Here is a 13,364-nt window from a genome sequence, read left to right as displayed (position 1 = left end):
TAAGTGATTCTCTTTTCTCTGGACATTATGAGCAAAGCCCTTCCCTCTTGGCCAGCCAGGAAGCTTCCTGAGTTCCTTGAAGTGACACAATATGGCTTCCCCATAGATCAGTCACCCCGGGGCCTAGGTACTTGCCTGACATTGGCTATGAGAAGGAGGTTGTGCTGTGTAGAGAGAGGGGGAAGATTGGTTGCTGTGGATTTGAAATGAACTGCAAACCAAAGTTGGAAGGAAATGTAGCATTGAATCTAGAATCAACACCCTAAATTACTTTTTACTGATCCACAAGTGTACATGTGAATTACCATCTTTTAGTAAAATATGTTTTTATGCCCAAACCATAGCTCTAAGCATTAATTTGAATTGTTAAACTACAATAAAATATAAACATTAGCATATTACCAGGAATCAACTAGTACCTAATTTGGTTTGAACCAAGGTCGACACATCCCAGAGTAGATATTAACCAAGTTTCATCCTTTTCTTACAGGGAATAGATTTAGAAAACACCGGGTCTCTCCTCCACCCGTGGAAGCTGAATTGGGGCCTGAGGCCTCAAGAAAGGCAGGGCCTCCCAAACAAGATGGACCAAGCAGGTAATGACTCCTCCATCGATGAAGCTAACCAAACCAGATTATCAGTAAGCTTTCCTAGAGAAAAACTTTCCATCTCAGTACACGGCTACACTAGGGGACTGCTCATCACATCAAGTCCTGTTTCTATATTTTCCTTTTTCCGCTGCTTCTACCCAAGGTTCAGCTCACTGGGTTGGATGATGCCCTGTCGGTCGAGATGACTGGGATATGCAGGACAGACTGAGTGGCTGACTCTGGCTTGTGCCTTTCCCTCTTCTCTGGGCTACACTGATCCGTGTCCAGCTCAACCCTGCCTCGGAGGAGAGAGCAGGAAAGTCCTAGCAACAGTCGGAAGGACAGCGTTGCCTCCAGTGTGCACACACCTTGCTCTAGGCCTGTTTCCTCCACTGTGGAGCCAAGGATATGGGACGCCAGGCGCTGCGCTCCCTTGAGGAGACTTGGTCTCTGGCATAGGTCTGTTGCCAAGGGAGTTCATGTACTGCCATCCACACATCAGGCCTTGGAGAAAAACACAGACTCTTGGAGTACTGGCCAGCCAGCCAGCCAGCGCAGTCTTCAAGGGCCTCAGGGTGGCACAGAGGGTGGGGTGAGTACTTCCCAATTCAATCTCAGCCAGTGGCTGTCGGGCCTGTTGTAACATCTGACTGGTACCGCCAGGGCTGGGCGCCCAGGTTAGGGCCAAAGAGAAAAGATATAGATCAACTTGTGGTTTAGAAATACAAACACATTATCCGTCTCTGCACCTTTCTCTTCAGGACTTGAAAAGCTTCCTGGGAACCAGGAGCTTGCTAACAAGCTCCCTTACTCAGTGTAGTTTCCTATCTGTGGACGCCCCTTCTCCCCTATCAGGAGTAATCACACCTCCAGTTTCTGAACGCTTCCTGTGGGTGGAGCCCTGAGGTGTAAGCTAAGAGCTTATGCTGCCTGCCTCACTCTGTCTGCAAAACAACCCTGGTGGAAGTTATTAACATAGCATTATTATTACTTTACAGGTGATTGAAACTGAGGTACAGGGTGGCTAAGAAAGGACTAATTCCTGCTGTAACGCAAATGCATGGGTCCCCCACACCCACGCACACGCTTACCCATCCCATGTTGAGATCTATCTAATCACCAATATAAGAAGGTTATTAGGAGACAAGGTGTCAGAGGTGGTTAGCACCTTAAGGCCCGTTGTAACTACCGTGGTAGTTAACTCCAGCCCGCCCCCCCCCCCAGGAGAGGCAGGCGAATCTCTGTGAGTTCCAGGCCAGCCTGGTCTACAGAGAGAGTTCCAGGACAGCCAGGGCTACACAGAGAAACTGTCTCCAGAAACAAACAAGCACCCACCAAGGACAAAATATCTCTCCAGGTTAGCAGGGAAATATTCTAAAATGAGAAACACTTGCGCCCCTCCCTTCAAGGTATGCAATCTATGAGATAGCGAACCGCAAAGAATCATGATTTTCTGCTTGAATTCCTTTCTAAGGGAAGGGATAAGCTGAAGCTCCGGTGCCAGCCAGAACTTGCCTCCCAGGAAGGGACTTCACAGACTTCTGACAGCCTATCCACCCACCTCGCAGGATATGGTGAGACAAAGATGGGCACCTAATGGTAGAACCACACCTTGCCTAGGACTAGGGAGTTATACAGACTTCCTGTCCTCTATTTAAAGCTAAACCTGTTTGCGCTCCTGAAGATGGACTTGCCGGAGGGGGGGGCGGGGGTAGGGGGTGTCACTGAATCCCTTCTTTTGTTCCTCTTCCCTATGTGACCATATTGAATAGATATTTTTTTGCCCCACTCCCAATCCCCACTACTTCTTTCTTTAATTGGCATTACCAGCGAGGTGACTGAGCTTAGCTTGTTGGAGCTGCCAGAGCATGGGCTTTGTACTCTAAAAACAAACAAACAAACAAAACAAAACAAACAAAAAAACCATAAACCTCATGAATGGGATTAGTGTTCTACACAAGCAGCACCAGAGTTAGCCCCAGTATCTAGATGGTATTGTGAAAAGACAACCACTCATAAACCAGGACATGGGCCTTCACTAAACACCAGATTTCCCGGCATCCTAACCTTGGACTTCTGAGCTTCCAGAACCATGAGAACCAGCATTGCATATTAGGCGCATAGCTGTGGTGTCCTGCACAGCAGCCTGTGGCCTAAGCCGGTTACTGAGTGGAGGAGTCACACTCATATGACTCCCGGTGAGTTCTCTTAACCTCAAGTTCAGAAGTCCCTGAGGCCAAGGGCAGTCTGAACAGTTGGCAGTGGGAAGAGGCCAGCTTACACCACTCTGCAGGAAGGGTGAGTCTGGTACCTGGAATATTTCCACTCCAGATCTGAGTTAGGGCGTGAGGACTACTGTATATGCAAGGCTAAGGTGGTCACGGAATCCCCTGTGAGGAACCAAGTACTAGGTTTCAATGGTCATGAGTCAGCACCCTGCCTGCAGAGCCTCCTCAAGCTGTCTGTCCATCACAGACCAAAAGGGGCCTGACAACCTGAGTCTCACATTCAGAGGCTGCTGGGGAGGCAGGCAGCCAACACTCCAGGCAGGGGAAGGAGGAGCTCCTGCAATTCCCTGCCCCAGGAGCGGGCACTCTTTGGAGGATTTCTGCTTTCATTCCTCGCTTCTAGGATGTTCCACACCTGTCTCTTTCTGCTCTGGGGTTGGTCCTGGAAAAAGCCTCTCTGTGGCAGACAATACTCATTTGCTGATGGGGCAAGAGCCCAGGGCATATCTCCAAGGGCCTGGCAGCATGAGTTGGAGGAGAACCTTGGGCCCGCCTGCAGGAGGAGGCAGACAGGGTCTAGCTGTAGAAACCATGGATTCCTGCAGGACTAGAGCCCCTTGGACTTTATAGATGTTTATCACAAACTCAGTTTTGGTTTCTTGATGGGGAAACTTTGCTCTCTTCCCTTGGGAAGGTAAAGTGATGAGCATTAGGGTAAAGGGGTCCTTAGGAGTGGTACCTCCAAACTGAGGGAACACAGTTGATAAAGAGGCAAGGAGGCTAAACACACCACACACACACACAGTGTATCCACACACCTTCCATAAAGAGCAGTCAAGTCCATTGTGGTTTGCTGCAGAGCAGAATCCCAGGATTCTTCCAGAAGATAAAGTTACTGCCTGCTGATACTCAAATGATTCAACAGATCTATCTATGTCATTGCCCAGAAAAAGAACCCTGGCCCTACCTGTGGTCTAGTTGGGGTTGGGAGAGTCCATGGGTGCCCACCTGATGGGACCACTCATCCATCTGATGATGGAATAAGAGCTCAGGTGTATGCTGGCCTCAGCAGAAGGAGACAGCCTCATCCACAACAGTCTCTTTCTGGCTGCTTTTTCTCAAATTCTGACCCTTTCTAGAGTGTCTCCCAAATAAAAACTGGCATGGGGAGGGGGTTCAGCTAGCCAGACATTCCCAAGGGGGTCTGATATCCCAAGATGAGCCGTGCAGGAACACAGGCCTCTCTGTAGACCATGGCACTCTTCCCGGGTACATGGATGATGAGCTGAGCCAGCCTGGGAAGGCTTGGGAGCAAAGCTGTCTCTACAGCAAGGACTCTCGCCGTAGAGGCATGATAGATTCATTTAATATCTTCTTGCCACAATTGCTTTGCGGGCTCTACTTGTAATGGCCCCCAAAGTTCCATCCAATGCCTTTGGCTGTCACTTCAGCTCTCTGACTACCACTGCTACTGGCTGAACTAACAGCTGGAAGCCCCCTTGAATAGACCCCCTCCATTATCCTCTTTCCCTCTGTTGCCCCAGGTCTGAGGTTGGGGCAGGGTTACGACTGTGGCATCCTTGGGTCTGACTTTCAGGGAGGGACAGATGGCAATGGTATGGGGGTGGGGGAGACCTGTGCCTGGCCAGATGAGGACCAAAGCTTCTGAGGGAGTATGATGTTGCCCCCCCCCAATCAAGTACCACCCCAACTATTGGAAGAGAAGACCATACGTAGGTGTAATTGCATGCACACCACAGGGTCTGCGCGGTGTGGGTTCTAGGGCACTCTGGCCACTGGGTTGATATTTGAAGACATGGTTTGCTTAACTGCCACTTGGCAGGTCTGTCCTTACCTGTTCTCTGGGTATTTCCTTTTCCAGTGGGCAAAGCTCCTGCTTGCTTACTGGGATATTCCTGTGAACAATGACAGGGTGGGTCCTGATCACACCATCACCACACCCATTCCTGGGCCCCTGTTTAGCTGGTGGATAGCCAGGCGGTGCCCACCACATTTCTCTTACATGCTTCCATAGAGTCCTGAATATCTGCTTTTCCTGCTCCACTTCTGTGAGTCTGGCTCCACCTCTCACATGGGCTAACACTTCTGCCCCACCCCTCCTTTATGGACATTGGACATGTCCTTCCAAGAAGTTCTACCCTAAAGTCTTCTTGCCTGTCTCGGATCTGCTGACATGGGACCACCCTCCTCCTCCTCCTGGGAACTGACCTCTAAGGGTGACAGCTACACACTTGCATTCCTTCCTCAGGTCTAAAGAAATGGCTCAGTAGGCAAAGTCCATGCCGTGTAAGTATGAGAACCTGAATCCATACTTTCTCCCCCACCAGAAACCACATCAAAAAGCCAGCTAGCTAAGGCAAGCACAGAGTACATCTCCAGCTCTTGGGGTGAACAGGAGACAGACCGCCAGGGCTCTCTGGCCAGGTGAAATAGTGAGCTCCAGGGTCCAGAAGACCCAAGTTCAGTTTCCAGAACCCGCATCATGTGGCTCAGCACTGCCTGTAAGTCCAGCTCCAGAGGATCCACCCCTCTCTTCTTGCCTCCATTGGCATGTACGCACACATGGCATCCCCATACACAGACACATACATATAAAATTAAATCTCTATAAAAATCAAGTAGAGAAGTAATTGAGGAAGACACTACTGTCAACCTCTGGCCTCCTCATGGGTACACACACACACACACACACACACACACACACACACTCTCCTTGCTGGAAAGGAGAATACATACTGGTGAAAAGGCGATCTGAGATACATCTCTCCATACGCCTTCTCTTCCCTCTGCCCAAACTCTCTCACTTCCAGATCCACCCATCACTGCCCCCTTCGTGGCCTAAGGTATTCTCAGCCTGTGATACTACCTGGGACACACAGAACTTGAATCAATCCATTTACAGATTAGTTAGATCTGTTTGTTGGTCAGTGGCCTAGTGCCAGGAATGATGTCTGTCCTTGGGGAAGACTTGGTTCATAAGCACAGGTCAGACTGAAGCTCCACACTGAGCAGAATGCAGATGGCAGAGCACAGGCCCCTGTGAGACCCTCATGCCCAGAGGAGGCATAGGGACCTGCGCAGCCTCACACTGTCCAGCTGAGCCACCTCTCCCGAAATCATCAAGCTACGGGCCATTCTTGCCTGCTGCTGGTCAAGGGAGGTGGGGTTTCTAGTTAGCTGGGTGACCTCAGGACCCACTTTTTCTCTCTGAGCTTGCTTTCACCTATAAATCAATGAGAATAGAACTAAGCCCTGTGAGAGAACCTCCTTTTTCTTGAAGGTGTGGCAGCATCGAAGAGGGCCGACTCATTTATGGGTGGTCCCTTCCTCTCCTGGGCAATGCGTACTCTGGCCTGGCCGCATGGCTGTGGTATAACTGGTCCCCTAGCTCCTTCTACCTCAGTTCTTTCTTGCACAGTTTCAAAGGATGCCTCATTTGAAGCTGAAAGAAAACAAATGGAGCTGGAGATGCTCCAGGCCAGGAAACCAAACTCCAGAACCAGTCCTCCCGGTTTTAACTCTGCTGTTGCCTTGATTTTTGGGAGTCCCTGTGCCAAGCAGGCAGCCTTGAGCAAGGTGACCGGTTTGCTGCTATTTGCCCTAGGGGAGTGTGGGCTGGGCTCCTGCTGCACTGGAGGATCAGAGGCCAGAGCAATCATAGCTGACTTGAGGTTTCTGCTCTTCCTCTTCCTGAGTGCTCAGGGAAGCCTTTCCAAGCTCTGGGCAGCCTGAAGTCAGGAGGTAAGACCCAGCCACAATGCTTCCTCCTTAGCCAGAGCTACATCCCGGGACAGCAATGTCTGATTTGCTGATCAAATAGGACTTTAGCAGAAATCCATGCCCCAGGAAAGTCCCAATTGTCCAAAAATGGTCATCAGCATCCCTCTGTAAATTCTTGGGTCTCTGCACTGCAACAATGCCATAACGAGCTTTGGTAGATATTACTGACCCATATGAGAGTTCCTTTGCTGTGATTGAGGTCCTTCGGCCTCTTGTCCAGAGAGGGCACTTAACATGACTTCTCCCAGCCTACAAAAACCTATCGTGGTCTGGGTGAAATCAGAACAGGGTGCTACATTTTCTAAATTACTATGACGAATTACCATTTGGTAAGAAAGGTTTAAAAAGTCTTTGGGATTGAGCATCTCATCACTTGTCAGAGTGGTCCTCTCTGCATGCTTCAAGCTTTGCGCTTCAGGCAGGGCTGGTGAGTACACAGCTCTTAAAAAAACAGCAGCCGCCACTATGAGAAAAGATGTCAGGCCCAGAGAGGAGTGGAACTTGGCCACTTCGCCTCTCCATCCCTTCCATGGGCACAACCCACTCCAAATCCTCAGGACACTCAACCCTGTACCTCAGAAGGGACTGTTACCAGTCACCTGGGGATCCTTAAAGGGCCTGAGCACACAATCAGCTCCAGGGGCGAATGGATCTGGTATTGCTATTCTCCCCAGCTCTCTTGGCCCTGGGTCCATCAGCGTTGTGATGCCTCGGCTTCTCTCAGGGGAGCGTTTTCCACAGCCACCCAGCAACCCTCTCTCGGGTCCCCTAAATAAGGTGGGTCTCTTCCTGCCAGCACCTTGCCCCTCTGATGGTCTCGGCAGAACCATCATGGTTACCCACTCAACAGCCCTAGCCCACAGGTGCTAATTATCTCTGTGGTCAGGAGAGGAAGCTGAAATGGAGAAGAGATGTGAAATAATTCACCCAAGTTACCAGAAGCAGCAATGCAGGCCTGGTACGCGCTCCTCACTGCAGAGTGACACCATCCGAGGTCTGACTGACTTATTCCTGAGCACTCTTTGCCTGGACCTGGAGGTAAGGGTTGCCTCCTCTGATAGTGTTCACTCATAACATAGGGTTGTTTTATTGTTTGTTTGTTTGTTTTAGTAGGAGGTACTTTATGAAGTTCTAGTTCAGGAGTGGCTCGAGTTCATAAAGTATTTGGAATGGGTGACTCATGGGTGACAACTTCAGGGATGAGACCAGGGCCCAGCAGAGGACAAAACCACCCAGCTGCAACCTGGTTCTGTGGCTCAGCTGGTTCCTCGTGGCCTTGACCCCAAACTTCCCTCTTTATCCTTCTACTGCCTGCAAACTCCCCCAGGCCCTGTTTCTCTCTTTTCCACTCCCTCTTCCAGCCATCTGGATTTGGTACTTAGTAGCCAGGCAATCACTAGATGCAAGCCAGTGAGCAGGAACAAGAACTGACTGCACCCCACAGCCTGCCAGAGGCCACAGTCCTCTGGCCACCCCTGATGCAACAGGGTTGAGAGGTGTTTGGGTCACCAGGGTGCCAGCCTCGTGAGTGGATTAATACCTTCGTCACGGTGTACTGTAGACGTGTGTGTAGCCCTTCTGCCTTCTGCCACGCGATGACACATTCAGCACAAGGCTTTTGCTAAATGTCAGCCCTTTGACTGTGGACTTACTTCCCAGTTTCCAGAACTGTAGTTCCAATAAAGTTCCATCATGTGCCAATTACTTAGCTGTATGTATTGTGTTGTGATAACAGACAGAACGGCAGAAAAGACAAGGTCTCCTTCATCTCCTTGGTACTAATTCTCTGCTTATCCCTTCCTGTACCCAGGGTCTAACTCATGATGGAAGTGGAGTGGGGAGGGGGCAGGGGAGGGGTCCCTCCCAGGTCATGTACATAGCTTACACACACAGGAAGGTCAACCTTAGCTAAGGTGTTTTCCATTTCCTATGCTCTGCCCCAAGCTACAAGCTAGCTCCTTTATGCCAGAAGACTCACAGAAATGAGCTCTTTTTCAAGGCTGTCTACAAAATGCTTGATAATAAGGTTTGCAGGACCCTAGTACTGCCCAGATCTGACCACCGACTGTACTGCTGGTTCTTTCCCCTGAGAGTCTGGATGGCAGCAGCTAGGAAGAGCCCTCTGCTTCCAGCCACAGGTTTCCCAGGAACCCTTTCTGCCTCTGCAAGGGAGACTCAGTTCATTGGAGGACTCTCTGGGTCACGTGGGTAAGGAGGACCATTTTCTAGGATCTTGGCCTATCTCTTGGCTGGCTTTGCCAGTCCTCTGTGCAGAAAAACTCCCATAGAGACAAGTATGACCAGAATCCAGTCCAGAGCCTTTACTAAACCTCTGAAACCCCCAGCAGCCTTCCCATCTGCCCATGGCCTGGCTTCTGCCCCAGGTTTACCTCTGGCCAAGCCTCCCTGAGGGCCCACTGCTCACTTGGGTACTCTTGCCAGCATCTGCCACTCTGCCCGCAGCTGGGCACTGGCTTCTGCTCAGCTCTGCAGACCAGAAGGACCCCACAGTTAAGAGTCACCTTTTGGGAGGAAGCGAGAAGCACTTCCAGAACCAGCTCATTTTCCTCGTCCTGGAGCCAGGTGTAGAACACACTACGGTCTCCCAGGACAGGGGACAGTGTTGGTCATCCTGCAGAATGATACACAGAGCACCCTGGAATCCCACTGGCCTGTGCCTTCCCTATGCTTGCCAAATCCCAAACGTACTCAATATGTAATGTGGGGGGAGGGGTCACCGGAAAGATTATGTAGTTCCTCTATGCCCTGCATGGGCTCAGAGTTTCCACCCATATCTAATACTTCGAGAAGGGCTTGCTCTTTGTGCCAACTGCGCTGGTGTCCTTGTCATTAGAGTTCCTGGACTTAACCGCCAGAAAAAAAAAAAATGTGTGTACAGCTGCCCACAGAGGGAGACTCTTCTTGGCCCAAAGGCTAATCGTCAGTCTTAACTAGATGAGCTCCCAAGCCCACCCTGGGAACTCAGTTTCCATCAGAACGAATTTAGGGCAAGACCCCCACCAGAACCCCAGCAGAAATGCAGGATTCTCTGACCTTGGTATTCCACACCAGAGGCTGTGCTGCCTGGGTCTTAGGAGCCTGAGAGGTCCTGGGGCCTGGTGGAGCCTACCAGCCAAGAACCCTGAGCAGAGGCTGGGAGCCCAGACAAGACTAAGGGGAGCACTAGCACACACACACACACACACACACACACACACACACACAGGCAGGCCCCTAGCCCTGGCCTTCTGCTGACTTTCAGAGTCAATCTGCCAGGTTAAGTTCAGGGAAAGGGCACCAATAGGGAGCAGGAATCCAGTAGGCAGAGGACGCGCGCACCATAAATATTTGTGGAGTGACTCCACGAGGGGCAAGTGAGAAGGGCTCCTTGGAAGGAGTCCTGGTAGCCCCCAGCTCAGTCCAGAGAAAACAGGAAGCAAATTCAGGGACTGCAGAAACAAGCCCAGAGGCTGAAGTCAGTTCCCACAGAGCTGTTTCAAAATCTACCTGAAGAGTGGAGGCAAGCCGGAAGCCGCCTTGGGAATCTTTAGTCCAGGACCTCACAGCTTCTTTTGTGAACACGGAGTTAGCATCTCTATTCTAGGTGAGGAGCAACCTCAATATATGGACCCCCTGTCCCCAACTCAAGAATCCAGAGCCTGCTGCCACAGTGGGAACCTTACCTTGGCACTCCTTCCGGGCAACTGGGCCTCAGCCTCTCCCACCGCAGACTGGTGATTGTCTGAAGCCCGAAAGCTGCTCTACCTTTAGGCAAAAAAGAAAAAAAAAAAAAGAAAGAAAAAGAAAAACCTCAGCGATTGTCTCTGTCAGCCTCTTTTCTCCGGAAGGTTCCTGGTTGGTGTCATCTTGTCTCTGTGGGCACAACCTCCCTCCCTGTGGCAGCTTACTCACCGGTGTGCCTGAAAGCCTGCCAGTTGTGTGGGGGAGGCAGGGGGCCCACACCCCTCTGCCTGACACACACTGGGGCATGCCTGTAAGAGGACCCCAGGACTTCAGAGTGACCTCCAACTGAGACCTGGAGAGTAGCCTGCTTGCTAAATGTGTTTATGAGCTTAGCAGGGGACATACGACCAGCTCTGCACAGGAGAGTGACAAGAGCTTGCTAGGAAGGTATTCCCCGAGTGCCAGGGATGTCAGGAAGATGGAGCGATGGGCCTGCAACCCCCAAGCCTTCTGAGTTTAGTTCCCACGCTTGGCCAGGCCTCCGGACCACTTCCTACCTTGCATCTGGCCATGTCTCTGTCTTGTGGACCCAGGAAGGATTGGCCTGAGCAGGCAGTTGTCCTTTAGTGGGCTCAGGCCATGTGTTTGCTGAGCAATCCCTTCTCCCCAGCAAGCATTCAAGACTAGACCCGCCCAGCATCAGGCAGGATCAATGCCATCAAGCCCCCCATCCCCAGCTCTCAGCTGACCAGCCGCTGTTCTCAGATCTGGCTGGGCACATACACTCTGACACACCCTCACCATCTCACACACGTGGGTCCACACCCAGTACAGAGCCACCTACCTGCACAGGCCTGCCTATGCCAATCCAGCCTTGCTTTCCAAATACCAATGGTCCTGGAAGCCACACACTTACAGGAAGATCCCCTTGAGAGGTGAGCTCAAAGCTAGCACAGGAGGACTCCAGTCGGTGTGGACCAGACTCCCCTTCTCTTCTAGCACCTTCAGAGGACACAGGGGCAGCCTGATCACCATGTCTGCTATTGTACTCTGCCAGCTGCGGTCTCTCCTTGGGCACCTCTGGCTCCCTCCGTGCCTTCCATGTCCTTAGGGGGTAGTGGCAGCTTCCCAGCGAGTTCCATCTTCCTCCAAGCCGAGGCAGGGAGGGGAGAGTTAGAGAAGGGGCGGGCCTCAGGTACACCTCCAAGTTTTCAGCTCCCCAAATAATCAGATGCAAAGGGGGAAGGAAGAAAAGCCAAGGCGGGTGGGTGACTCAGTGACGGTGGGCCGGCTTAGTCACCTGGATGGCTGCTTGCTGCTCCCGGTACGTCAGGAACAGAGCAGTGCCCTCCCCCCACCTGCTGTGGTCCGCCGCTGCTTTCAGGAGGAGCTGGCGTGGAGCCTCCAGCGTGTCCTGGCTATGGAGCAAGCAGCAGCCTCTCCCGCCTTCCTCTGGCCGATTGATCAGGGCCCCGTAGCCCCGGCCGCGGAGCGCCCCTCCTCCACCGTGCACCCCAGCTCACTTTGGGATTTCTCCATTAGATCCTCAGGCAGCGACCTGCTCCTTTAGGGCGCGAGCAGCTCCAACGTTGCCTGGCAATTTTGATATCGTCGGGGGTTGCCATGGGGAGGAGGGTGATGTCATTGACACAAAAAAACCCACTGAATTTACAAATCAGCTGGGGCTGGAGCTATTTATAAAAACACGTTTCTCGCTGCTTTCCGTTGCTGAGGGGGAGGGCGAAGAAGGACTGAGGGGTGGGGCTCATGGAAGCCTAATGTAGTCACCGTTGCTCCCCAGAAGCCAGACCTTCTTGGCTCAGCGCCAAGTCTCACCCCCTCTCCCGCCCCTGCTCTAGGTTTGCAGCTGTGGGTCTCAGCCCTGGCAGGCGTGGCCACAGCTGGAACGCACACTCCTTTACTGACTCTCATCTGGTTTTGTCCTAAAGGGCAAAAAGGGTGAGGATGAGCGGTGGAGTACTCAGCCCTGTGGGTACCAGCCTCCCTCTCTCCCCTGCCTCTGCAGGCCCCTCCCATGATTAGAAAGAGTAGCACTGGCTGGAAAGGAGACTTGGGCTTTCAGGATGCCCACCCGCTGGTTCTCTGGATAGCTCTGGCTGAGCCTCCTGCCTCCGGCACCGGCCATTTTTCTTCTGTCCACCTGTGAAGTGCCCAAGTTCCAGTCTTAGCCAGTGGTTCGTCTTTTCCCTGTTCCCATCCATCACCCCATTGTGACACCTCCTTTCCGTGGCTTCCACTAAAATCCCGTGAAGGCTGGTCTCAAACCTTTGAAGCAGTTGTTCCATTGTGGGCAACTCACCCCACAGTGGCCAACACCTGTTCCTAGACCCCCAAGTGCGGACAGGAGGGAACTGGGAATTGATTCTAACCACCTGACGTCCAAGATGGCACTAAGGTGTACATATTGTTTTTGAATATCCGTTCTTAACCTTTTCCTAAAATTTGGCTAACACCCTAAGCTCCAAATTTTCCTTCTGGAGGTCACATCTCAGCTCCACAGTCCATTGGTTGAGTGACTTTGGCATGCTGTTTAACCAACTGAACCTCAATGTCATCATCTATAAAATGGAGACAATTTCACCTGCCTCGCAGGATTGTGGGGATTTAGCGCACACAGTTCCTGGCTCAGGGACTCGATTGGAGAGCTCAGTGAACATCTGCTTTCTTCTTGGTTGGTCTACACCGTTTATTGTTCTACCTTATGGACCCATTCGCCAAGTTAATCTTCTAAAGCTCTGAGTCCCAGCCACTGTCTGTGCAAAGGTCTCAGGTTGCACATTCAGTCCCCACATCATGGAATCAAAGCACCAACATCATCCAGGGACCAACAGGAAACATTTCCCCTTTAATTAGGTAGGCAGTTCCTTTTGGAGACCTCTGCATTTCCTCTTGGTCCTTCAACATAGAGTTGTGAGGAAACAGTTATAAATGATACATATAGGGTCTGAAACACAGGCAGATGCAGATTTAGTCAGAAGCATATCTACGATGGATCATACCTGTGATTCCATCACTCAGAAGACTGAGAAGCAGGGGGATT

General features: G+C 51.5%; 1 protein-coding gene across 2 annotated transcripts in view; it reads right to left on the bottom strand.

Annotated features, from left to right (window-relative positions):
- The window catches only part of LOC121465803 (serine/threonine-protein kinase PAK 6), a 33,396-nt gene extending 21,486 nt beyond the window's left edge, over positions 1-11,910 (bottom strand). Inside the window, exons 1-3 of one of the 2 annotated variants that reach the window (XM_041679203.1) lie at positions 11,148-11,910; positions 10,303-10,384; positions 4,674-4,734 (exon numbers count right to left, since the gene is read on the bottom strand). The gene's annotated coding sequence lies outside the window, so the exon portion shown is untranslated. The remainder of the gene's footprint in view (positions 1-4,673; positions 4,735-10,302; positions 10,385-11,147) is intronic. The other variant, XM_041679202.1, reaches the window with a different exon arrangement.
- Between the last annotated feature and the right edge of the window lie 1,454 nt (positions 11,911-13,364).

The sequence above is a fragment of the Microtus oregoni genome, unplaced genomic scaffold (assembly GCF_018167655.1).
Source record: "Microtus oregoni isolate MIOR12 unplaced genomic scaffold, Mior012 000031F_ref0000149, whole genome shotgun sequence".
In the NCBI taxonomy this organism is placed as follows: Eukaryota; Metazoa; Chordata; class Mammalia; order Rodentia; family Cricetidae; genus Microtus; species Microtus oregoni.
Note: the sequence above shows the minus strand (reverse complement) of the source record. Positions and strands in the feature narration are given on the sequence as shown.